This window comes from Molossus molossus, unplaced genomic scaffold (genome assembly GCF_014108415.1).
Source record: "Molossus molossus isolate mMolMol1 unplaced genomic scaffold, mMolMol1.p scaffold_m16_p_12, whole genome shotgun sequence".
In the NCBI taxonomy this organism is placed as follows: Eukaryota; Metazoa; Chordata; class Mammalia; order Chiroptera; family Molossidae; genus Molossus; species Molossus molossus.
The window spans coordinates 13304700-13329483 of NW_023425347.1; the positions used below are offsets into that span (position 1 = coordinate 13304700).

At 40.0% G+C, this 24784-nt stretch overlaps 1 pseudogene; it reads right to left on the reverse strand.

The window, feature by feature from the left end:
• Positions 1 to 268: 268 nt before the first annotated feature.
• Positions 269 to 4373, reverse strand: LOC118626213 (annotated as a pseudogene).
• Positions 4374 to 24784: the final 20411 nt, after the last annotated feature.

Consider the following 24784-nt stretch of genomic DNA (forward strand, 5'->3'; position numbering starts at 1 on the left):
GCAGTAAAAATTTAAGAATGTTCTATAAGCAAACAGTATATTTATTGATATGTAAAAAGTATAATTTATTTTATATGAATTCCATTGAAGCAGACACACAAAACAGTCTATAGGATATCCATAAAGTCTGGAAAAAGGTGAATACACATAATTCTATCAAAGACATTTTTAAAGAGTAAAACACACACACACACACACACACACACACACACACACACTGCTTCCAGACTTTATGTAGAATGGAAATCAAATTTCACATACCTGGGTATTATAGATGTTCATCAGGAGAGTAGATGTCCTTTGACCACCCCAATAAATCAGTGGGTCTCTGAAGAACAGTTGGCAAATTTTCTGTTAAGGGCCACACAGGCAGAGCCAAAGTAAATGGTCAGCTTATGGAAGGAGGTGTGTTTCTCATCCAAGTCCACAGCTCAAAGGAAAACAAACTCCTCTGCTCCAAGTGCATGCATTAGGTCCTTCTGGTAATAGGAGGAGGCAGCACCCTTGGAGTTATATTTTTTCCTTTAAGTCCTTTCAGATACCAAACTGTTTCTTTGCTGGTTTTCAGGGGGAAATCTTGCCCACAGGTACTTCCGTGGAACTTCAGAAGCTATGAGGTTTCTCAGGAGTTCAGATCAGCCTGGAGCCTGGAAATTCCTGCACAGATCCCAAGTTCCCTTTGGAAGCTGGCAAGGCATTTGCAGCGCAGCTCAGTAGCCTTGCAGTGGCATCTCTGAAAGCAGAGGTGGCTTTCTCATCTACACGAACACAGTGGACATTTTGAGGCCTGTCAATAGTCCTGAGGAACCCTTCAAATGGATCAAGGTCTTTGTGGGTGACACACTCAGCTTTGTCTCCAGACAGTTTTCATTATCTAGTGATTTGGCAAGTTATGTTTCTCAATGGTGTCATTGGTAGATTTTCATCCAAGAAGATTTTCTTTGCTGTCATGATTATGTCACAGACTTCTGCAAAGACTGAAGAGTTTGAGATTTTCCTCACTTGCCAGTACTTTTGCAGGTCTAAATTAGTAGTATGCATGACCAAAGAAGTTATAAAAAAGACTGTAAGTCCTACAATAAACCTGAACACCCGATTCAGCTTCTTTTATGTGTCACTTGCTGGACTTCATACCACTGCTGAAGTCAGTCCATCCCCAAACTGTTGGGAAATCTACTCCAGCTTCTTATTTTGAGCAAAAGAAATATTGCCTCTCATTGAAGGGACAGGGGGTCAACCACAAGCCTGCATTTCTCTTACAATGAAGGGATGGGGTGGATGTGAGGACATGAACCACTGGGGTCAGAGCAAGAGCTTAGCACAGCTGGGTACCCTTGACTAGGTCAATCTCAAGCTAAGACCCCAACAGATCGGCCATAGCTGCCAACTCAGGGTGCTCTTCTCATGTGAGGTGAGGGTAGAGTGTTGTCCATCTTGCAGCCCTTCTTCCCCGGAGACAAGCACCATCATAATCACTGATGTCATCTTTGAATACAAGGGAAAACATATTTCTCCCACTTTGGACAGTCTCAGTTGTCACGAAGCAGGCCGCCAGTGACAATTACATTGACAGCACCCAGAATTGCTCAATAGTAGTGTTTCTCTTTTTACCTAAAAATAAAAATGAAGAACTCATAGAACTTCATAGCTGGAAGGAAGTTCACAAATGGGAAACACTGAAAATGAGCTGTAACTAATATGCTATCTCACTCTTGTCCCCGTTTTGTCACCGACAGCCTGTGAAGTAAACAGTGACAGGATTTACATTTTGCACATGAAGCTGGGCCCTCGTGGAGGCTGACTTGCCTGGGGGCCTTGAATCTAACTCTTCTGATTTCACAGGCCTTCTACCTGGAATAGTCTCTCCCCACACCTTTTCTGATGAGTTCCTCTCATGCACGTGCGTCAGGTCCCTGTGTGGCACTGCTTTCCTACTGCCCTTGCCTTCCCTCCCAAGTCTGGGCTAGGAGTCCTTCCATTTGCCCTAATAGGACCTTGTACCGTTCTAATTGCTTGTTTGCTTGCTTCACCACTAGCCCATGGAGAACTGTGTCTGTCCACTGATCACTGTATTTTTAGCACCTAGCTAAGGGTAGGCACTCCTCATTGGATTAAGTCTAGTTACTCTTCCTCCCTCTATACCAGGGATCAGCAAAACTATGGTGGGGAGTGGGGAAGGGAGATGGGGTGCCCAATCCGGCCGCCACATGTTTTTATACAGCCTGGGAGCTCAGAATGGTTTTGCATTTTCAAAAGGTTGAAAGAAAATCCAAAGAAGAGCCCTCGCCGATTTGGTCAGCAGTTACAGCGTCAGCCTGTGGACTAAAGAGTCTCGAGTCCAATTCCGGTCAAGGGCACGTAGCAGTTCATCCCCAGCCTTGTCAGCGTCGTGCGGGAGGCACCCAGTCCGTGTGTCTCTCACATTGATGTTTCTCTCTCTCTCCCTCCCACCCCCACTCTATCTGAAGATAAATAGAAAAATATCCTCGGGTGAAGATTTTTTTTAAATCCAAAGAAGAACAATACTTTGTGACATGTAAAAATTATGTGAAATTAAAATTTCAGGGTCCAGAAGGATAGTTTCATTGGAACACAGCCACACTCGTTTGTTTACGAATGCTCAGTGTCTGCTTTCACATCGCAGCAGCAGGGTTGGCTAGTTGCAACAGAAACCACCGGGCCACCAGAGCCGAATACATTTCTGACCCTTGACAGAAAAGGCTTCTGTAATTACTGGTGCCTCTGCTAACCATATATTTTTGCTACACCAAGATGACTGTGACTTTGTGCAATTTTACAACTTTTCCTTTATTTTCTGGTAAACATATTTTCTAGTATGGCATAGGCTTTAAAGAGAGGCTTGTGTGGCCCTGGCCTGTTTGGCTCAGCGGTTAGAGCATCAGCCTGTGGTCCAGAGAGACCCGGGTTCGGTTCTTGCTAAGGGCACTTATCTCGGTTGCAGTTTGTCCCCGGCCCTGGCCCTGGTTGGGTTGTGTGGGTGGCAGCCACTCAATGTGTACCTTTCACGTCGATGTTTCTCTCTCTCTCCCTCCCACTTTATCTGAACAAAAAATGGAAAAATGTCCTTGGGTGAGGATAAAAAAAAAAAGAGAGAGAGAGATTTGTGTGAGTTTGGTTCCTGGTTTTGTTGGTTCTTAACTGTGTGACCTTGGTCAAGTTGCTTTACCTTTCTGTTTCTGTTTCATTGTCCATAAAATAAAGATAATACCAATATAAATGCTAGCATTTATTATTTATTATTTATTAGTTTGTTTATTTATTTTTGAGAGAGAGAGAAAGAAACATTAATTTGTTGTTCTATTTATTTATGCATTTAGTAGTTGCTTCTTGTATGAACCCTAACGGGGGATCAAACCTGCAACCTTGGCACATTGGGATGACATTCTAACCAACTGAGCTAACTGGCCAGGGCCAGTGCTAGCTATTATTGTTACCTGCACACAGTCACTTTTAGAATTTACCTGCAGCACTAATGAACTGGAAATTCAGCACTCCATGTTCCCTGACTTCACTGTGGCCCAAACTTTGGCAAGATGTAATGCTGCCACACAGTGGCCTTGTACAGTGTAGCGTGACATGTCTTTCCTTTGGGTGGTTGGAAATCTTGTGAATAAGAGGTAGGGAGAATATTTATGGCATTACAGCATTTTATTTCCCACTAGACAGGGAACAACTCAAAAGAAAGAACATGTCTTGGAAGACAGAGCGCGTGCTCACGCTGGCATGTAGGGAGCGCTGAACAAGTCGCCTGTCTCAAGGTCTCAACCCCACCATCCAGCCAAGGATTCCACAATGACATTAAAAAAGTCTCATAGGAGGCAAATGGTTAGTTATTTAAGAAAGATGACAGTGTCTTATCAAGCCATTAGCAACCAATGACAATCAAGGTGAAACAATAGATTAGATAGAAGAAAAGCAAGCAAGGGCTGGAGCGGGTTGCGGTACTGGGGACTCTTTGGAATGTGCTGGTGCGGAGGAGATAACATGAGAGAACATGAAGGCAGTAAGATGCCCTGGGGTCATGTGTCATCATTCACAAAATTCATTTTCAGAATTAGAGATAAGTCTTAAAAATAAAAACGTTTCCAATGTCCTAGGCATACTCACATCAAAATTAAATAGTTTCATATTAATGCTTTTCATGTACTTTGAGTGAGTATCAACTTTTAAATTCTCACTATTTTTTTCTCTAGAAAAAAATATAAAAGGACAGTCTACTGGTAGAACTGGAAAGAAGCGGAAAGATCATCTCGTCCCATGCTGTCATTTTAAGAAGGAAGCAAAATGGAGAGTGCCTTGCGTAAAGTAGCTGGGCTACTGAGCAGACCTGGTCCCTGCTGGCCCAGCGCCATCGCTGATTCCAAGGAGGTTTTCTACCTTTGAAAGAGAAGACTTCAGAAAGGACAAATTTACACACCCTTCTCTAGGCCTAAATCACTGTTCAACTGAAGGACAAGTTAAACAAAGGATGAGATTACCATAACTTCATGAGATTCGTTCTTATAATCAGTTTCTAACCTCAGAAACCGAGGCTAAAGATAATATTTGTGCTTTTAAAAGAAGCCGGTAAAATACTTGCACTTTGAAGCACAGTGTGATAACACTCATTTGGGCCACTTTTATCAAAATTAGGTAAATAGATCCAAAGTAAAACAAACACGATTTTGGAACCTTGGTGGCCAAAGTCAACAGGTATGTATTCAGACCCCTGTTAAAGACACCTAATTCTAGTAACATTTATATTTATGAATGTTCTCTAAATTCTTAGCTATTTTCTATAATACATTATTTCTCATAAAAACAAAAGTCAACTCAAAACATCCGCTTATTTCCAAGCACACACTCAATGTCTCGAGCATGAGGTCCCATTGCAGACTCCTCACCCCTCTTCCCTCCCGTCACCCCTGCTCCTGGCCTTCCATGTTTGACATATTCTTGCATTTCTGTAAAATTAGCTGGAGTGAAAAAGTAGCTTTTACTCAGGTGCACACAGTGCCAAAGGAATATTTTTTTATTCCTCATCCAAGAATAGATATATGTATATATATATATATATATTCTATTTATCCTCAGATAGAATGGGAGGGAGGGATGGGGAGAGAGAGACACATGGATGTGAGAGAGACACATCAACTGGTTGCCTCCTGCACAACTTAACCAGGCCGGGGACCAACTGCAACCGAGGTACGTGCCCTTGACTGGAATAGAACCTGAGACTCACTGGTCTGCGGGCTGATGCTCTAACCGCTGAGCCAAACCGACCAGGGCACCATAGGAAAATCTGACACAGAATCCTTTTCTAGTTCCTACGAAATCTGAAACCTGGTACAATTCATATCCTACCCCTAATTGGCCTTAAAGACTCGCTAAAGCATTTTTTTATATGGTGGTAAATAGCGCATAACATAAAATTTACCATTTTAACCATCTTTAAATGTGCACATGTCCAGTAGTGAAGTGCTAATTATAGGTATATTGTGCAATAGAGCTTTACAACTTCTCCACCTTGCAAACTAAAACTTTATACCCATTGAACAACACCCATGTCCCCACCCCCACCCCACCCCATTCCTGGTAACCACATACTACTTTTTCTTCCTGGGAGTTTGACTGCTGTGGAAGTCTCATATAAGTGGAGTCTTTTGTGACTGACTTACTTCACTTAGCATAATGTTTGCCGAAGTATTGTTGACATGTACTGATGCACTGATCCAACAACCGTGAGCTGAGAGTCTTGTATAGGCTAACATTCCCAGAAAATCTGTTTGTAAAACAATAAAAATAGCTGTTTGGATTGGTAGAGTGTTTTCACATTTATTATTTCATTATCATTTAAAGCAGAGTTTCTCAACCTCGGCGCTTTGGTTGTGGGGCTGTCCCGCGCATGGCAGGATGGCCAGCCGCAGCCCTGGCCTCTGCCACCAGATACCAGTAACACAGCCCTTGTGACAACCTAAGATGTCTTCAGACCTCGCCAAATGTCTCCCTTGGGGCAACCTTGGACCAAGAAGCTAAATTCTAAAGGCAGTAAAAAAAACTCTAACTCTATGCACTTTACGAGGTTTTGTATAATGGCTGGTAAATACTGTATGAAGTGACCTGGGCAAAGCAGCCAATTAGATAAGAGTTGTTATTATGTAATAATAATGTACAAAGGTATAAAGGTGATTAGCTAGATAATGATTATGACTCATTAATGTGACCTTGGACAATAGAGTTTCCCTAGATGGGAATTATAAGATTTTTATTCTAAATCTGGCTCCACCTCTAACTTGCTTTGTGATGTTGGCAAAATCACTGAGTCATTCTCTCTGGGTGTCAGTTTCGCCAACTGTTAAGGAGAATTAAATAAACTTGCTCTGTGTATGTTATAAGGCTATAATGGGATTAAAAGTATTTAATAAAAGGGAGGTACTTTAAAAGTATAAACTTGTATCAAATGCAAGTCATTGTTATTAGGACATAAATATTTCTAGTATTTTTAATTAGATATAATTCATATACCATACAATTCACCCATTTGAAATGTACGTTTCAGAGGTTTTTAGTCACAAGGTTATGCAACCATGAGCACTATCCCATTTTACAATATTTCATTGTCCCCCAAAGAAACCATATACCCATCAGCAGTCACTGCCTCACCCTCCTCCCTCCCCAGACCCTGGCAACCACTGATCTACTTTCTGATTCTATAAATGTACTTATTCTATACGTTTCTTTAATTTCAATGCATACAATTTTATAATCATTCATGCAAGAATATTTGGCTCTAGTTATTGAACGCCTTCCCAGTGCCAGGATTGGGCTTGACATGTGCTAAATGCTTGGACATAGGAATTCTCATTTCTATGTCTTGCCACACAGACACACCCTCACACATGCACAGACATACTCTCACACAAGCACAGAAAAAAGACTGGAAAACAGGCACCGGAATGTTCCCAGTGGTTATCTCTGTGTTGTACAATGATGGAGTATGTTTGTTACTTTGAGCTTTATTCCGGACTATGTATTGCTTTTATTCATGGGGGAAATATTTTTTAGTCTCATTTTAAGATCTAAATACTAGAATCCAGAAATGTCAAAGTGGGGTCGTCTGGGTTCCTGGAGTAGCAGGGCCTTCTGAGAAAGAACAGTGTTTCAAAACATTGTAGAAATTCCTAAGAGAAATACCCAGAGACTTCTAGGTTTCATATATTAATGGAAAGAAGAGGAAATTGCATCTGGTGTTTTTATTAAGTTCCTTTCTATGTTCTGGATAATGTGATTCAGTTTAATGAAATTTAGAGATTAGTTAGGAAGAAATTACGCAGTGTCTTTCTTTCTACATATCATTTCCAGGGACAGGAAAGATTGGTGGGGGAAGAAGCAATCCTTTCCTCCTACTTCCTCCGTCTGCCCTGCCCTTGACTGTGACCTGGTTACCGAGTCAGGAGGCACATGAGCCACCCCTACGTCTAATATCCTTCCCGGGCCAGATGCTCATGAAGTGGAACTGCAGATTAATTCATTAAAAACAGTTCTCACTATCGGTGTTTTGCTTAATTTTATTTTACTGCCTTATAGTTCAAGTTTAAATGTCCACTAGTTATTGATCAACTTTTGTTATGGATTTGCTCTGCAAAAAAAAAGTGATTTGAAAAAGACTAATCTCGCCCTGGCCAGTTGCTCAGTGGTTAGAGCGTCGGCTCACCGACCAGAGTCTCAGGTTCCATTCCCAGTCAAGGGCACATACCTGGGTTGCAGGTTTGATCCCCAGGGCACCTGCAGAATTGATGTGTCTCTTTCACATTGACGGTTCTCTTTCTCTCTGCCCTCTTTCCTCCACTCTCTCTGAAAAGATCAATGGAAAAAATCTTCGGATGAGGATTAACAAAAAATAACAATAATAAAATTTTAAAAAATCTCCTTTCTCTGATAACCTCTATTATACTTTTTAAAAATATATATTTTCAGAGAGAGAGAGAGAGAGAGAGAGAGAAATAAATTGGTTGCCTCCCACATGACCCCAAACCAGGGCCAGGGACCAAACCACAACTGAGGTACATGACCTTGAGCGGTATTGAACCTGAGACTCTCTGGGCCATGGGCCAATGCTCTAACTGCTGAGCCAAACCGGCCAGGGAACCTTTATTATACTTTCTGGCTCTATGGGTTTGCCCCTTCTAGGTACCTCATATAAATACAATCGTGTGTTTGGCATTTTGTGAGTGGCTTATTTCACTCAGCATAAACTTTCCAAAGTTCACCCATGTTGTAATATGTCAGAATTTCATTCTGTCTTATGGCTGATAATACGCTATAGTATGTATATTACACATTTCATCTGTTCATACATCTGTCGGTGGATACGAGAATTGTCCAGTATTTTGGCTTTGTGAATAATGCTGCTATGAACATTGATATACAAGTTTGAGACTCTTTTCAATTCTTTTGGGTATATACCTAGGATGGACTTGTTAGGTCATATGGTAATTCTATATTTAATTTTTTGAGGAACTGCCAAACTGTTTTCCACAGCAACTGTACAATTTTAAATTCTCACTAGCATGTACCACTTTCTCCACATTCTCAACAACACTTGATTTTTTTTATTTTTATAATAGCCATCTTAATAGGTGTGTCTACTCATTTTTGCATAGAATACTTTCCTTATATAAGTCCTATCATTAACCCAAAGAACTAGTTAGTGTTCCATGGAAGGAACTAGCTAGTGTTCCATGGAAGGAACTAGCTAGTGTTCCATGGAAGGAACTACTTAGTGTTCCATGAAAGGAACTACTTAGTGTTCCATGAAAGGAACTAGTTAGTGTTCCATGGAAGGAACTAGCTAGTGTTCCATGAAAGGAAGTAGCTAGTGTTCCATGGAAGGAACTTCTTAGTGTTCAATGGAAGGAACTACTTAGTGTTCCATGGAAAAACTAGCTCATGTTCCATGAAAGGAACTACTTAGTGGTACATGGAAAAAACTAGTTAGTATTCCATGGAAGGAACTAGGTAGTGTTCCAGGGAAGGAACTAGCTATTGTCCAATGGAAGGAACTGCTTAATATTCTATGGAAGGAACTACTTAGTGTTCCATGGATGGAACTAGCTGGTGTTCCATGGAAGGAACTACTTAGTGTTCCATGGAAGGAAATACTTAATGTTTCATGAAAGTATCTAGCTACTGTTCCATGGAAAGAACTAGCTAGTGTTCCATGGAAGAAGCTAGCTAGTGTTACATGAAAGGAACTTGCTAGTGTTCTTTGGAAGGACCTAGCTAGTGTACTATGGAAAAAATACTTAGTGTTTCATGGAAGGAACTACATAGTGTTCCATGGAAGAAATAGCTAGTGTTTCATGAAAAGAACTAGTTAGTGTTCCATGGAAGGAACAAGGTAGTTTTCAATGGAAAAAACTAGTCGGTGTTTTCTTGAAAAAACTAGCTAGTGTACCCAGAGGGAACTAGCTACTGTTCCATGGAAAGAACTTCTTAACGTTCCATGGAAAGAACAAGCTGGTGTTCCATGGAAAAAAATTTTTTAGTGTTCCATGGAAAAAACTAGTTGGTCTTCAATGGAAGAAACTAGCTAGTGTTCCACGGAAGAAACTAGTTATTGTTCCATGGATGGAATTAAGTAGTGTTCCATAGAAGGAACTAACTGGTGTTCCAAGGAAGGATCTTGCTAGTGTTCCATGGAAAAATCCAGCTAGTGTTCCATGGAAGGAATTAGCTGGTGTTCCATAAAAGTAACTAGCTAGTGTTCCATGGAAAGAACTAGCTAGTGTTCCATGGAAGAAAATATCTAGTGTTCCATTGAAGGAACTAGCTAGTGTTCAATGGAAGGAACTACTTAGTGTTCCATGGAATGAACTACTTAATGTTTCATGAAAGGAACTAGCTAGTGTTCCATGGAAGAAAGTAGTTATTATCCCATGTTAGGAACTAGATAGTACTCCATGAAAGGAACTATCTAGTGTCCCATGGAAGGAACCAGCTAGTGTTCCATGGATGAAAGTAGCTAGTGTTCCATGGAAGGATCTACTTAGTGTTCCATGGAAGGAACTATGTAGTGTTCCATGGAAGGAACTAGCTAGTGTTCCATGGAATAAACTAGCTAGTGTTCCATGGAAGATACTACTTCGTGTTCCATGGAAGGTACTAGCTATGTTTTCATGGAAGGAACTAGCTAGGGTTCCATGAAAGGAACTAGTTATATTCCATGGAAGGAACTTGTTAGTGTTCCATAGAAGAAACTTAATAGTGTTCCATGAAAGCATCTAGCTAGTGTTCCATGAAAGGACCTACTTAGTGTTCCATGGAGGGAATTACTTAATGTTTCATGGAAGGAACTAGCTCATGTTTTATGGAAGGAACTTGGTAGTGCTCCAGAGAAGGAACTACTTAGTGTTTCAGGGATGAAAATACTCAGTGTTCCAGGGAAGGAATTAGCTAGAGTTCCAGAAAAGGAACTAGCTAGTGTTCCAAGGAAGAAACTACCTAATGTTCCATGGAAAAAACTAGCTAGTGTTTCATGGAAGGAACGAGCGTGTTCCAAAAAGGACTATGTAGTGTTCCATGGGAGAAAGTAGCTAGTGTTCCATGGAAGGAACTACTTAGTGTGTCATGGAAGGGACTACTTAGAGGGTCATGGAAGGAACTACTTAGTGTTTCATGGAAGGAACTACTTAGTGTTCAATGGAAGGAACTAGCTAGTGTTCTATGGAAGGAACTACTTAGTGTTCCATGGAAGAAACTACTTAGTGTTCCATGGAAGGAACTACTTAGTGTTCCATGGAAGGAACTAGCTAGTGTTCCATGGAAGGAACTAGCTAGTGTTCCATAGAAGGAACTAGCTAGTTTTTTATGGAAGGAATTAGTTAGTGTTCCATGGAAGGAACTAGCTAGTGTTCCATGGAAGGTACTAGCTAGTGTTCCGTGGAAGAAACTACTCAGGTTTCATGGAAGGAACTACTTAGAATTCAATGAAAGGAACTAGCTAGTGTTCCATGGGAGGAACTAGTAGTGTTCCATAGAAGTAACTACCTAGTGTTACTTAGAAAAAGCAGCTAGTGTTCCATGGAACTAGCTAGTGTTCCATGGAAAAAACTACTTAGTGTTCCATGAAAGGAACTACTTAGTGTTCCATGGAAGAAACTAGATAGTGTTCCATGGAAGGTACTACTTATTGTTCAGTGGAAAAAACTAGCAAGTGTTCCATGAAAAGAACTAGATAATGTTCCACTGAAGGAACTACCTAGTGTTCCATGAAAAAACTACTTAGTGTTCCATGGAAGAAAATACTTAGTGTCCATGGAAAGAATTGGTTATTGTTCCATGGAAAGATGTTGCTAGTTTTCCATGGAAAAAACTACTCAGTGTTCCATGGAAGGAACTCCTTAGTGTTCCATGGAGGGAACTACGTAGTGTTGAATGGAAGGAACTAGCTAGTGTTCCATGGAAGGGACTATGTAGTGTTCCATGGAAGAAACTACATCGTGTTCCATGGAAGGAACTACTTAGTGGTCCATGAAAAAATATACTTAGTGTTACATGGAAAGGACTAGCTAGTGTTCCATGGAAGAAACTACTTAGTGTTCCAGGGAAGGAACTAGCTTTTGTTCCATGGAAGGAAGTAGCTAGTGTTCCATGGAAGGAACTAGCTAGTGTTCTATGGAAAGAACTAGCTAGTGTTCAATGGAAGGAACTAGCTAGTGTTCCATGGATGGAATTAGCTAGTGTTCCATTGAAGGAACTACTTAGTGTTCAGTGGAAGAAACTACATACTGTTCCATGGTAGGAACAACTTAGTGTTTCATGGAAGGAACTAGCTAGTGGTCCAGGAAGGAAGTGCTTAGTGTTCCATGGAAGGAACTACCTAGAGTTCCATGGAAGAAACTAGTTAGTGTTCCATGGATGGAACTACTTAGTGTTTCATGGAAGGAACTATTTAGTGTTCCAAGGAAGGAACTACTTAGTGTTCCATGGAAGGAACTAGCTTGTGTTCCATGGAAGAAACTAGCTAGTGTTCCATGAAAAGAACTAGCTAGTGTTCCATGGAATGAACTATCTAGTGTCCTGAAAGGAACTAGTTAGTATTTTATGGATAAAACTAGCTAGTGTTTCATGGAAGGAACTACTAAGTGTTCCACGGGAGAAACCAGCTGGTGTTCCATGGAAGAAACTAGCTGGTGTTGCTTGGAAAGAACTACTTAGTGTTACATGGATAGAACTACTTAGTTGTGCATGGAAGGAACTAGTAGTGTTCCATGGAAGGAACTACTTAATGTTCCATGGAAGGAACTACTTAGTGGTCCATTAAAAAAAAAATACTTAGTGTTCCATGGAAGGGAGTAGGTAGTGTTCCATGGAAGAATCTAGTTAGTGTTCCATGGAAGGAACTACTTCGTGTTCCACGGAAGGAACTACTTCGTGTTCTATGGAAGAATGTAGCTAGTGTTTTATGAAAGGAAGAAGCTAGTGCTCCAGGGGAGGAACTACATAGTGTTCCTTGAAAGTAACAAGCTAGTGTTGCATGGAAGGAACGAGATAGTGTTCCAAAGAAAGAGTACTTAGTGTTCCATGGAAGAAACTAGCTAGTGTTCCATGGAAGGATCTAGCTAGTGTTCCATGAAAGGAACTACTTAGTGTTCCATGGAAGGAACAACTTAGTGTTCCATGGAAGGAAATAGCTTGTGTTTTATGGAAGAATCTAGCTAGGACCCAGGGAAAAAACTATTTAGTGTTCCAAGGATAGATCTACTTAATGTTCCAGGGAAGGAATTAGCTAGTGTTCCATGGAAGGAACTAGCTTGTGTTCCATGGAAGTAACTAGCTAGTGTTTCATGGAAGGAACTAGCTAGTGTTTCAGGGAAAAATCTACTTAGTTTTACATGGAAGGAACTACTTAGTGTTCCATGGAAGGAACTAGTTTGTGTTCCATGGACAGAACTACTTAGTGTTTTATGGAAGGAACTACTTAGTGTTCCATGCAAGGAAGTACTTAGTGTTCCAAGGAAGGAACTAGCTAGTGTTCCATTGAAAAAACTAGCTAGTGTTCCATGGAAGAAACTACTTAGTTTTCTTCGAAGAAACTACTTAATGTTCCATGGAAGGAACTAAGTAGTGTTCGATGGCAGAAACTAGAGTGTTCCATGAAAGAAACTATTAAGTTTTCCATGGAAGGAACTAGCCAGTGCTCCATGGAAGGAACTAGCTAGTGTTCCATGAAAGGAACTAGGTAGTGTTTCATGGATAAAACCAGTTAGTGTTGCATGGAAGGAACTACTAAGTGTTCCATGGAAGAAAATAGCTAGTGTTCCATGGAAGGAAGTACTTAGTGTTCCATGGATGAAACTAGCTAGTGTTCCATGGAAGGAACTACTTAGTGTTCCATGGAAGAAACTACTTAGTGTTCCATGGAAGGGACTAGTTAGTGTTCCATGTAAGGAACTAGCTAGTGTCCCATGGAAGGAACTAGCTAGTGTTCCATAAAAAAAACTAGCTAGTGTCCAAAAAAGGAACTACGTAGTGTTCCATTGAAGGAACTACATAGTGTTCCATGGCAGGAACTAGGTAGTGTTCCATGGAAGAAACTACTTAGTGTTCCATGGAAGGAACTAGCTTGTGTTCCTTAGAAGGAAGTAACTACTCTTCCATGGAAGGAACTACTGAGTGTTCCATGGAAGGAACTAGTTAGTGTTCTATGGAAAGAACTAGCTAGTGTTCAATGGAAGGAACTAGGTAGAGTCCCATGGATGAAATTAGCTAGTGTTCCATTGAAGGAACTACTTAGTGTTCAGTGGAAGAAACTACGTATTGTTCCATGGAAGGAACAACTCAGTGTTCCATGGAAGGAACTACTTAGTGTTTCATGGAAGGAGATAGTTTGTGTTCCAAGGATATAACTAGTTAGTGTTTCAGGGAAGAAACTAGCTAGTGTTCCATGGAAGAAACCAGTTAGTGTTCCATGAAAGGAACTAGTTAGTGTTCCATGGAAGGATCTAGCTAGTGTTTTATTGAAGGAACAAGTACGTGCTCCAGGCAAGAAACTACTTAGTGTTCCAAGGATGAAAATACTTAGTGTTCCAGGGAAAAAACTAGCTAGTGATTAATGGAAAGAACTAGTTAGTGTTCCATGGAAGGAACAATTTATTGTTCCATGGAAGGAATTTCTTAAGTGTTTCATGGAAGGAACCACTTAATGTTGCATGGAAGGAAATAGCAAGTGTTCCATGGAAGGAACTATTTAGAGTTCCATGGAAGGAACTAGCTCGTGTTTCATGGAAGGAAGTACTTAGTGTTACAAGGAAGGAACTACCTAGAGTTCCATGGAAAAAACTACTTAGTGTTCCAAGGAAGGAACTACCTAGTGTTCCATGAAAGGAACTAGGTAGTGTTTTACAGATAAAACTAGCTAATGTTTCATGGAAGGAACTACTTAGTGTTCCACGGGAGAAACTAGCTAGTGTTCTATGGAAGGAAGTACTTAGTGTTCCATAGATTAAACTAGCTAGTGTTCCATGGAAGAAACTACTTTGTGTTCCATGGAAAAAACTACTTAGTGTTCCATAGAAGGAACTAGCTAGTGTTCCATGGAAGAAGCTAGATAGTGTTTCATGGAAGGATCTATTTAGTGTTACAAGGAAGGACCTACTTAGTGGTCCATGAAAGGAACTAGCTAGTGTCCATGACAGAAACTACTCAGTGTTCCATGGAAGGAACTAGCTAGTGTTCCATGGCCGGAACGAGCAAGTGTTCCATGGAAGAAACTACTTAGTGTTCCATGGTAGGAACTAGTTAAGGGTCTTTAGAGGGAAGTAGCTAGTGTTCCATGGAAGGAACTACTTAGTGTTGCATGGAAGGAAGTAGCTAGTGGTCCATGGAAGGAACTAGCTAGTGTTCCATGGAATTAACTAGCTAGTGTTCCATGGAAGGAATTAGCTAGTGTTCCATGGAAAAAACTACTTAGTGTTCCATGGAAGGAACTTCTTAATGTTCCTTGGAAGAAACTAGGTAGTGTTCCATGGAAGGAATTAGCTAGTGTTTCATGGAAAAAACTACTTAGTGTTCCATGAAAGGAATGATTTTTTGTTCCATGGAAGGAATTACTTAGTGTTTCATGGAAGAAACTACTTAGTGTTCCATGGAAGGAACTAGCAAGTGTTCCATGGAAGGAACTACTTAGTGTTCCATGGAAGGAACAAGTTAGTGTTTCATGGAAGGAACTACTTAGTGGTCCATGGAAGGAACTACTTAGTGTTCCATGAAAGGAACTAGATAGTGTTCAACGGCAGGAACTAGCTAGTGTTACATGGAAGAAACTAGCTGGTGTTCCTTGGAAAGAACTACTTAGTGTTACATGGATAGAACTACTTAGTTGTGCATGGAAGGAACTAGATAGTGTTCCATGGAAGGGACTACTTAGTGTTCCATGGAAGGAACTACCTAGTGTTCCATGAAAGGAACTAGGTAGTGTTCCATGGAAAAAACTAGCTAGTGTTTCATGGAAGGAACTACTTAGTGTTCCATGGAAGAAACTAGCTAGTGTTCTATGGAAGGAAGTACTTAGTGTTCCATGGAAGGAACTAGCTAGTGTTCCATGGAAGAAACTACTTTGTGTTCCATGGAAAAAACTACTTAGTGTTCCATGGAAGTAACTACTTTGTGTTCCATGAAAAAAAGTAGCTAGGGTTTTATGGAAGGATCTATTTAGTGTTACAAGGAAGGATCTACTTAGTGGTCCATGAAAGGAACTAGATAGTGTCCATGACAGAAACTACTTAGTGTTCCATGGAAGGAACTAGCTAGTGTTCCATGGCTGGAACGAGCAAGTGTTCCAGGGAAGAAACTATTTAGTGTTCCATGGTAGGAACTAGTTAATGTTCTTTAGAGGGAAGTAGCTAGTGTTCCATGGAAGGAACTACTTAGTGTTGCATGGAAGGAAGTAGCTAGTGGTCCAGGAAAAGAACTAGCTAGTGTTCCATGGAATTAACTAGCTAGTGTTCCATGGAAGGAATTAGCTAGTGTTCCACGGAAAAAACTACTTAATGTTCCATGGAAGGAACTTCTTAATGTTCCATGGAAGAAACTAGGTAGTGTTACATTGATGGAATTAGCTAGTGTTTCATGGAAAAAACTACTTAGTGTTCCATGAAAGGAATGATTTTTTGTTCCATGGAAGGAACTAGCAAGTGTTCCAAGAAAGGAACTACTTAGTGTTCCATGGAAGGAACAAGCTCGTGTTTCATGGAAGGAACTACTTAGTGGTCCATAGAGAGAACTACTTAGTATTCCATGAAAAGGACTAGCTAGTGTTCCATGGAAGGAACTAGCTTGTGTTCCTTAGAAGGAAGTAGCTAGTCTTCCATGAAAGGAACTACTGAGTGTTCCATGGAAGGAACTAGCTAGTGTTCTATGGAAAGAACTAACTAGTGCTCAATGGAAGGAACTAGGTAGTGTCCCATGGATGGAATTAGCTAGTGTTCCATTGAAGGAACTACTTAGTGTTCCATGGAAGGAACTACTTACTGTTCCATGGAAGGAACAACTTAGTGTTCCATGGAAGGAACTACTTAGTGTTTCATGGAAGGAACTACTTTGTGTTCCAAGGAAAGAACTAGCTAGTGTTCCATGGAAGAATCCACTTAGTGTTCCATGGAAGGAACTAGTTAGTGTTCCATGAAGGATCCAGCTAGTGTTATATGGAAGGAACAAGTAAGTGCTCCGGGCAAGAAACTACTTAGTGTTCCAAGGATGGAAACACTTAGTATTCCAGGGAAAAAACTAGCTAGTGATTAATGGAAAGAACTAGTTAGTGTTCCATGGAAGGAACAATTTATTGTTCCATGAAAGGAATTACTTAGTGTTTCATGGAAGGAACTAGTTAGAGTTCCATGGAAGGAACTAGCTCGTGTTCCATGGAAGGATCTAGCTATTGTTCCATGAAAGGAACTACTTAGTGTTCCATGGAAGGAACAACTTAGTGTTCCATGGAAGAAAATAGCTTGTGTTTTATGGAAGATCTAGCTAGGCTCCAGGGAAGGAATTATTTTGTGTTCCAGGGAAGGAACTTCTTAGTTGTCCAGGAGAAAAAATTAGCTAGTGTTCCAGAGAAGGAACTAGATAGTGTTCCATGGAAGGAACTAGCTAGTGTTTCATGGAAGGAACTAGCTAGTGTTCCAAGGAAGGAAGTACTTAGTGTTCCAAGGAAGGAACTACTTAGTGTTCCATGGAAGAAACTAGTTAGTGTTCCATGGAAGGAACTACTTAGTGTTCCATGGAAGGAACTATTTAGTGTTCCATGGAAGGAACTACTTAGTGTTCCATGGAAGGAACTAGCTAGTGTTCCATGGAAGGAACTAGGTAGTGTTCCATGGAAAAAACTAGCTAATGTTCCATGGAGAGAACTACTTAGTGTTCCATGGAAGAAACTACTTAATGTTCCATGGAAGAAACTAGCTAGTGTTCCATGGATGGAACTAGTTAGTGTTCTATGAAAAGAACTAGCTAGCGTTCCATGGATGGAACTACCTAGTGTTCCATGAAAGGAACTAGTTAGCGTTTTATGGATAAAACTAGCTAGTGTTCCATTGAAGAAACTACTTTGTGTTCCATTGAAAAAACTACTTAGTGTTCCATAGAAGGAACTACTTAGTGTTCCATGAAAAAAAAGTAGCTAGGGTTTTATGGAAGGATCTATTTAGTGTTACATGGAAGGACCTACTTAGTGTTCCATGAAAGGAACTAGCTAGTGTCCATGACAGAAACTTAGTGTTCCATGGAAGGAACTAGCTAGTGTTCCATGGCCAGAACTAGCAAGTGTTCCATGGAAGAATCTACTTAGTGTTCCATTGTGGGAACTAGCTAGTGTTCTTTAGAGGGAAGTAGCTAGTGTTCCATGGAAGGAACTACTTAGTGTTTCATGGAAGGAAGTAGCTAGTGTTCCATGGAAAGAACTAGCTAGTGTTCCATGGAAGTAACTAGCTAGTGTTCCATGGAAGGAACTAGCTAGTGTTCCATGGAAGGAACTACTTAGTGTTTCATGGAGGGAACTACTTAGTGTTCCATGGAAGGAACTAGCTAGTGTTCCATGGAAGGAACTAGCTAGTGTTCCATGGATGAAAGTACTTAGTGTTCCATGGAAGAACAACTTAGTGTTCAATGGAAGAAACTAGCTAGTGTTCTATGGAAGGAAGTAGCTAGTGTTTCATGGAAAGAACTACTTAGTGTTCCATGGAAGGAAATACTTAGTGTTCCATGGAAGAAACTAGGTAGTGTTCCATTGATGGAATTAACTAATGTTTCATGGAAAAAACTACTTAGTATTCCATGGAAGGAATTACTTAGTGTTCCATGGAAGGAACTAGCTAGTGTTCCATGAAAGAAACTCACTAGTGTTCCATAGAAAAACCTACTTAGTGTTCCATGGAAGGAACTACTTAGTGTTCCATGGAAGGACGCAGGTAGTGTTTCATCGATGGAATTAGCTAGTGTTCCATTGAAGGATGTACTTAGTGTTCAGTGGACGAAACTACTTAGTGTTCCAGGGAAGGAACTTCTTAGTGTTTCATGGAAAAAAATACTTTGTGTTCCAAGGACAGTATAGCTATTGTTCCATGGAAGGAACTAGCTAGTGTACATAGAAAGAACAAGTAGTTCCGTGGAAGGAACTACTTAGTGTCCCATGGAAGGAACTAGCTGGTGTCCCATGGAAGTAACTACTTAGTGTTCCATGGAAGAAACTACTTAGTGTTCCATTGAAGGAACTACTTAGTGTTCCATAGAAGGAACTTGCTAGTGTTTTATTGAAGAAACATTCTAGTGTTCCTTGGAAGGATCCACTTAGTGTTCTATGGATGAAACTAGGTAGTGTGTCATGGATGGAACTACTTTGTGTTCCATGGAAGGTACTACATACTGTTCCATAGAAAGAACTAGCTAGTGTACCATTGAAGAAACATATTAGTGTTCCATGGAAGGAAATACTTACTGTTCTATGGAAAGAACTACCTAGTGTTCCATGGGTGGATTAGCTAGTGTTCTATTGAAGGAACTACTTAGTGTTCAGTGGAATGAACTACTTAGTGTTCCATAAAAGGAACAACTTTGTGTTCCATGGAAGGAACTACTTAGTGTTTCATGGAAGAAATTAGCTAGTATTCCATGGAAGAAACTAGCTAGTGATCCATGAAAGGAACTAGCTAGTGTACTTAGAAGGAACTAGCTAGTGTTCCATGGAAGGAGCTACTTAGTGTCTCATGGAAGGAACTAGCTGGTGCCCATGGAAGGAAGTAATTAGTGTTTCATGGAAGGAACTAGTTAGTGTTCCGTGGAATGAACTACTCAGTGTTCTATGCATGAAACTGCTTAGTGTTCCATGGAAGGATCTTGCTAGTGTTCCATGGATGGTAATATTTAGTCCTCCATGGAAGAAACTACTTAGTGCTCCATGGAAGGAACTACTTAGTGTTACATGGAAAGAACTACTTAGTGTTCCATGGAAAAAATACTTAGTGTTACATGAAGGAACTAGGTAATGTTCCATGGAAGAAAATACTAAGTGTTCCATGGAAGTAACCAGTTTGTGTTCTGTGGGAAAAACTAGCTAGTGTTTAATGGAAGGAACTGAGGAGTGTTTCATGAAAGGAACTAGTTAGTATTCCATGGAAGAAACTAGTTAGAGTTCCATGAAAGGAACTAGCTAGTGTTCCATGGAAGGATCCAGCTATTGTTCCATGAAAGGACTTATTAGTGTTCCCTGGAAGGAACAACTTAGTGTTCCATGGAAGAAAATAGCTTGGGTTTTTTGGTGTTGTTTATTAATTATTTTTTGTTACACATGTTTCTCCTTTCCACCGCACTGATTCCCTCCTCCTATTCCCTCCCTGTCCTTTCCCCAGTTTGTTGTCCATGTCCACTGTTCATGCACACATGCATATAAGTTCTGTGGTTTATCTCTCCCCCACCACCTCCCTATTTAGGGGATTGTCAGTCTGTATTCCACTTCCGCGTCTCTGGGACTACCCCCTTCCTCAGACTGTTATATTCATTATATTCCACAAATAAGTGAGATCATATGAAACTTGAATTTCTCTGTTTGGCTTGTTTCACTTAGGATGATACTTTCCAGTTCCCTCCATGTCGTCTCAAAGGATAAGAGATCTTTCTTTCTCACAGCTGCATAGTACCCCATTGTGTATATGTAACAGTGCTTTTTTTTTTTTTAATTCTCATCCGAGGACATTTTTCCATTTTTTGTACAGACAGAGTGGGAGGGAGAGAGAGGAAGAGAGAGAGAGGGAAACATCGATGTGAAAGGGATACATCGAGTGGCTGCCACCCGCACGACCAACCAGGGCCGGGGACAAACTGCAACCGAGGTACATGCCCTTAGCGGGAACCGAATCCGGGCCTCTCCGGACTGCAAGCAGATGCTCTAACCGCTGAGCAAAACCGGCCAGGGCTGTACCAGTGCTTTTTTATCTATTCATCTACTGATGGACACTTGGGCTGTTTCCAGATCTTAGCTATTGTAAATAGAGCTGCTACAAACATGGGGGTACATATATTCTTTCTGATTGGTGTTTTAGGCTTCTTAGGGTCTATTCCTAGAAGTGGGATCACTGGTCAAATAGAAGTTCAATTTTTAATTTTTTGAGATAGCACCATATTGTTTTCCAAAGCAGCTGCACCAGTCTGCATTCCCACCAGCAGTGTATGAGAGTCCCCTTTTCTCCACACCCTCGCCAACACTTGTTGTTTGATGATTTGTTGATGGCGGCCATTCTGACAGGGGTGAGATGATACCTCATTGTTGTTTTAATTTGCATCTCTCTGATGATTAGTGATGTTGAGCATTTCTTCATATGTCTCTTGGCCATTTGTATGTCCTGTTTGGAGAGGTGTCTATTCAGCTCCTCTGCCCATTTTTTAATTGGGTTCTTTGTCTTCCTTTTGTGGAGTTGTATGAGCACTCTATATATATTGGAGATTAACCCCTTATCTGATACATCATTGGCAATGATGTTCTCCCATACAGTGGGTTGCCTTTCCATTTTGATGATTGTTTCTTTTTGCTGTGCAGAAGCTATTTAGTTTGATGTAGTCCCATGTGTTCATTTTTTCCTTTGTTTCTGTTGCCTTAGGTGATGTATCAGTGAAAATTCTGCTCCGTATGATGTCCGAAATTTTGTTGCCTACACTTTCTTTTAGAATTTTTATGGATTCATGGGTCACATTTAAGTCTTTTATCCATTTTGAGTTTATTCTTGTGTATGGTGTAAGTTGATGGTCTAGTTTCATTTTTTTGCAAGTAGCTGTCCAATTTTCCCAACACCATTTATTAAAGAGGCTGCCTTTACTCCACTGTATGCTCTTGCCACCTTCGTCAAATATTAATTGAGCATATTGCCTTGGGTCCATTTCTGGGTTTTCAGTTCTGTTCCACTGGTCTATATGCCTGTTCTTGTGCCAGTACCAGGCTGTTTTGATTACAGTCGCTTTGTAGTATAACCTGATATCTGGTATTGTGATCCCACCAACTTTGTTTTTCTTTTTCAAGATTGCAGTGGCTATTCAGGGTCTTTTTTGGTTCCACATAAACTTTTGAAGTATTTGTTCTAGTTCTGTGAAATATGTCATTGGTATTTTGATGGGGATTGCATTGAATCTATAGATTGCTTTGCGTAGTATGGACATTTTAATGATGTTAATTCTTCCAATCCATGAACAGGGTATGTGCTTCCACTTTTTTATATCTTCCTCTATTTCTTTTTCCAATGTCCTGTATTTTCTGCAAATAGGTCCTTTACTTCTTTAGTTAAGTTTATTTTTAAGTATTGTAATTTTTTAGGCGCGATGGTAAATGGGATTGTTTTTTCAGTTTCTCTTTCTGTGAGTTCATCATTGGTGTACAAGAATGCCGTCGATTTCTTGACATTAATTTTGTATCCTGCTACTTTGCCAAATTCATTTATTAAGTTAGTAGATTTTTTATGGAGTCTTTAGTGTTTTCTATGTATAATATCATGTCATCTGCAAATAAGGACAGTTTCACTTCCTCCTTTCCGATTTGGATCCCTTTCATTTTTTCTTCCTGTCTGATTGCTGTGGCTAAGACTTCCAGTGCTATGTTAAATAAGAGTGGCGAAAGTGGATATTCCTGTCTTGTTCCTGTTCTTAATGGAAATGTTTTTAGTTTCTGTCCATTGAGTATGTAGTTGGCTGTAGGTCTTTCATATATGGCCTTTATTATGTCTAGATATGATCCCTCTATTCCCACACTGCTGAGCGTTTTTATCAGAAATGGATGCTGGATTTTGTCGAAGGCTTTTTCAGCATCTATTGATATGATCATGTGGTTTTTATTCTTCATTTTATTTATGTGGTGTATCACATTTATGGATTTGTGAATATTGTACCAGCCTTGTATCCCTGAGATGAATCCCACTTGGTCATGGTGGATAATTTTTTTGGTGTATTGCTGGATTCGATTTGCTAGTATTTTGTTCAGGATTTTGGCCTCTATGTTCATCAGGGATATTGGCCTGTAGTTTTCTTTCTTTGTTGTGTCTTTTTCTGGTTTTGGAATTAGAATTATGCTGGCTTCATAAAACGAGTTTGGAAGTCTTCCCTCTTCTTGAATTTTTTGAAATAGTTTGAGGAGAATGGGTATTAGTTCTTCTTTGAATGTTCGGTAAAACTCCCCCGTGAAGCCATCCGGGCCTGGGCTTTTGTTTGCTGGAAGAGTCTTGATTACATCTTCAATTTCTTCTGTTGTTATTGTTCTGTTCAAGTTTTAAATCTCTTCCTGATCCAGTTTTGGGAGACTATGTGTTTCTAGAAATTTGTCCATTTCACTTAGATTTTCGAGTTTGTTGCCATATAATTGTTCATAGTAGTTGTTAATGATCTTTTGTATTTCTGTGGTGTCAGTTGTTATCTCTCCTGTTTCATTTCTGATTTTATGTATTTGGGTTCTCTCTCTTTGTTTCGTGGTGAGTCTAGCTAAGGGTCCATCAATCTTGTTTATCTTTTCGAAAAACCAGTTCTTTGTTTTATTGATCCTTTGAATTGTTTTTTTGGTCTCTATTTCGTTTATTTCTGCTCTGATCCTTACTATTTCCTTTCTTCTACTTGCTCTGGGGTTTTCTTTCTGTTTACTCTCTAGTTCTTTAAGTTGTGAGGTTAGGTAGTCTATTAGAGATTTTTCTTCTTTTTTTAGGTAGGCCTGTAGTGCTATGAACTTCCCTCTCAGAACTGCTTTTGCTGCATCCCATAGATTTTGTATTGTTGTGTCCTCATTTTCATTGGTTTCCAGGAAGTTTTTGATTTCTTCCTTGATCTCCTCGGTGACCCATTCATTGTTGAATAACATTCTATTTAGCTTCCATGTGTTAAAATGTCTTTGTATGTTCTTCTTGCAATTGATTTCTAGTTTCATACCATTGTGGTATGAGAAGATGCTTTTTATAATTTCAATCTTCTTGAACTTATAGAGACTTAGTTTGTGCCCTAACATGTGGTCTATCTTTGAGAATGTCCCATGTGCACTTGAGAAGAATGTGAATTCTGTAGTTTTGGGGTGTAGTTCTCTGTAGATATCTATTTAATCCATTTGGTCTAGTGCTTCATTTAGAGTCTCTGTTTCCTTGCTAAATTTTTTGTCTAGAGGATCTATCCAGTGATGTGAGCGGGGTGTTGAAGTCCCCTGCTCTGATGGTATTGCTGTCGATTTTTCCTTTGAAGTCCTCCAATAGTTTTTTAATATATTTTGGTGCTCCTATATTGGGTGCATATATGTTTATCAAGGTTGTATCTTCCTGTTGGATAGATCCTTTCAATGTTATGTAGTGGCCTTCTTTGTCTCTAGTTATGGCCTTCAATCTGAAGTCTATTTTATCAGATATAAGTATTGCTACCCCAGCTTTTTTTTCTTTTCCATTTGCTTGAAAGATTTTTTTCCATCCCTTTACTTTCAATCTATGTGAGTCTTTTGTTGTGAGGTGGGTCTCTTGTAAACAGCATATAGATGAGTCATGCTTTCTTATCCAATCAGCTACTCTGTCTTCTTATGGGAGCATTCAGTCCATTTACATTTAAGGTGATTATTGATATGTACTTATTTATTGCCATTTTTGTTTAGTGTGGTTCTATTTTTCTTTCTATTTCTCCTGGTAATTATAGCAGTCCTTTTAACATTTCTTGCAGTGATGGTTTGGTGCTAATGTATTTCCTTAGCCTTTTTTTGTCTGGGAAGCTTTTTATTTGACCTTCTATTTTGAATGATAGCCTTGCTGGGTAGAGTCGTCTTGGATTCAGATCCTTGTTTTTCATGACCTTGATTCCTCAACATCATAGCTCTAAATTCTAGTTCGGTTAACTTGCTTAACTGCACCTCATTTATCTCATCTTCCTTAGAGGTCTCATGTCCTTTCATTTGGCTTTTGTTTCTGTTTTTCACCATTTTGGCTATCACAGTGGGCTTTGGAGTGTGCCAATTTTTCCCTGTGGGTGTTGGTGTTCTGCTATTTGTGGTTCCCTCTCCTGGGTTTGGATGAGCCAGGGAGGACACACTTTAAACACCACCTTCAAGTCTTAGCCTTTCTGGTTAGTGTTGCTAGCCTAGGGAATGGTAGTTATCCTCTAGCTTTTGTTTTTGTTTTTTTTTTGCCTGGAGGCTATTTGTAGAGGTCACCTGAAGACCCCTGGTTTCTGAGTTGCCTGAAAAACTCCCTCAGGTGCTCAGTGTAAGAGGATTTCCCGAGGTTGGGGCAGCTGC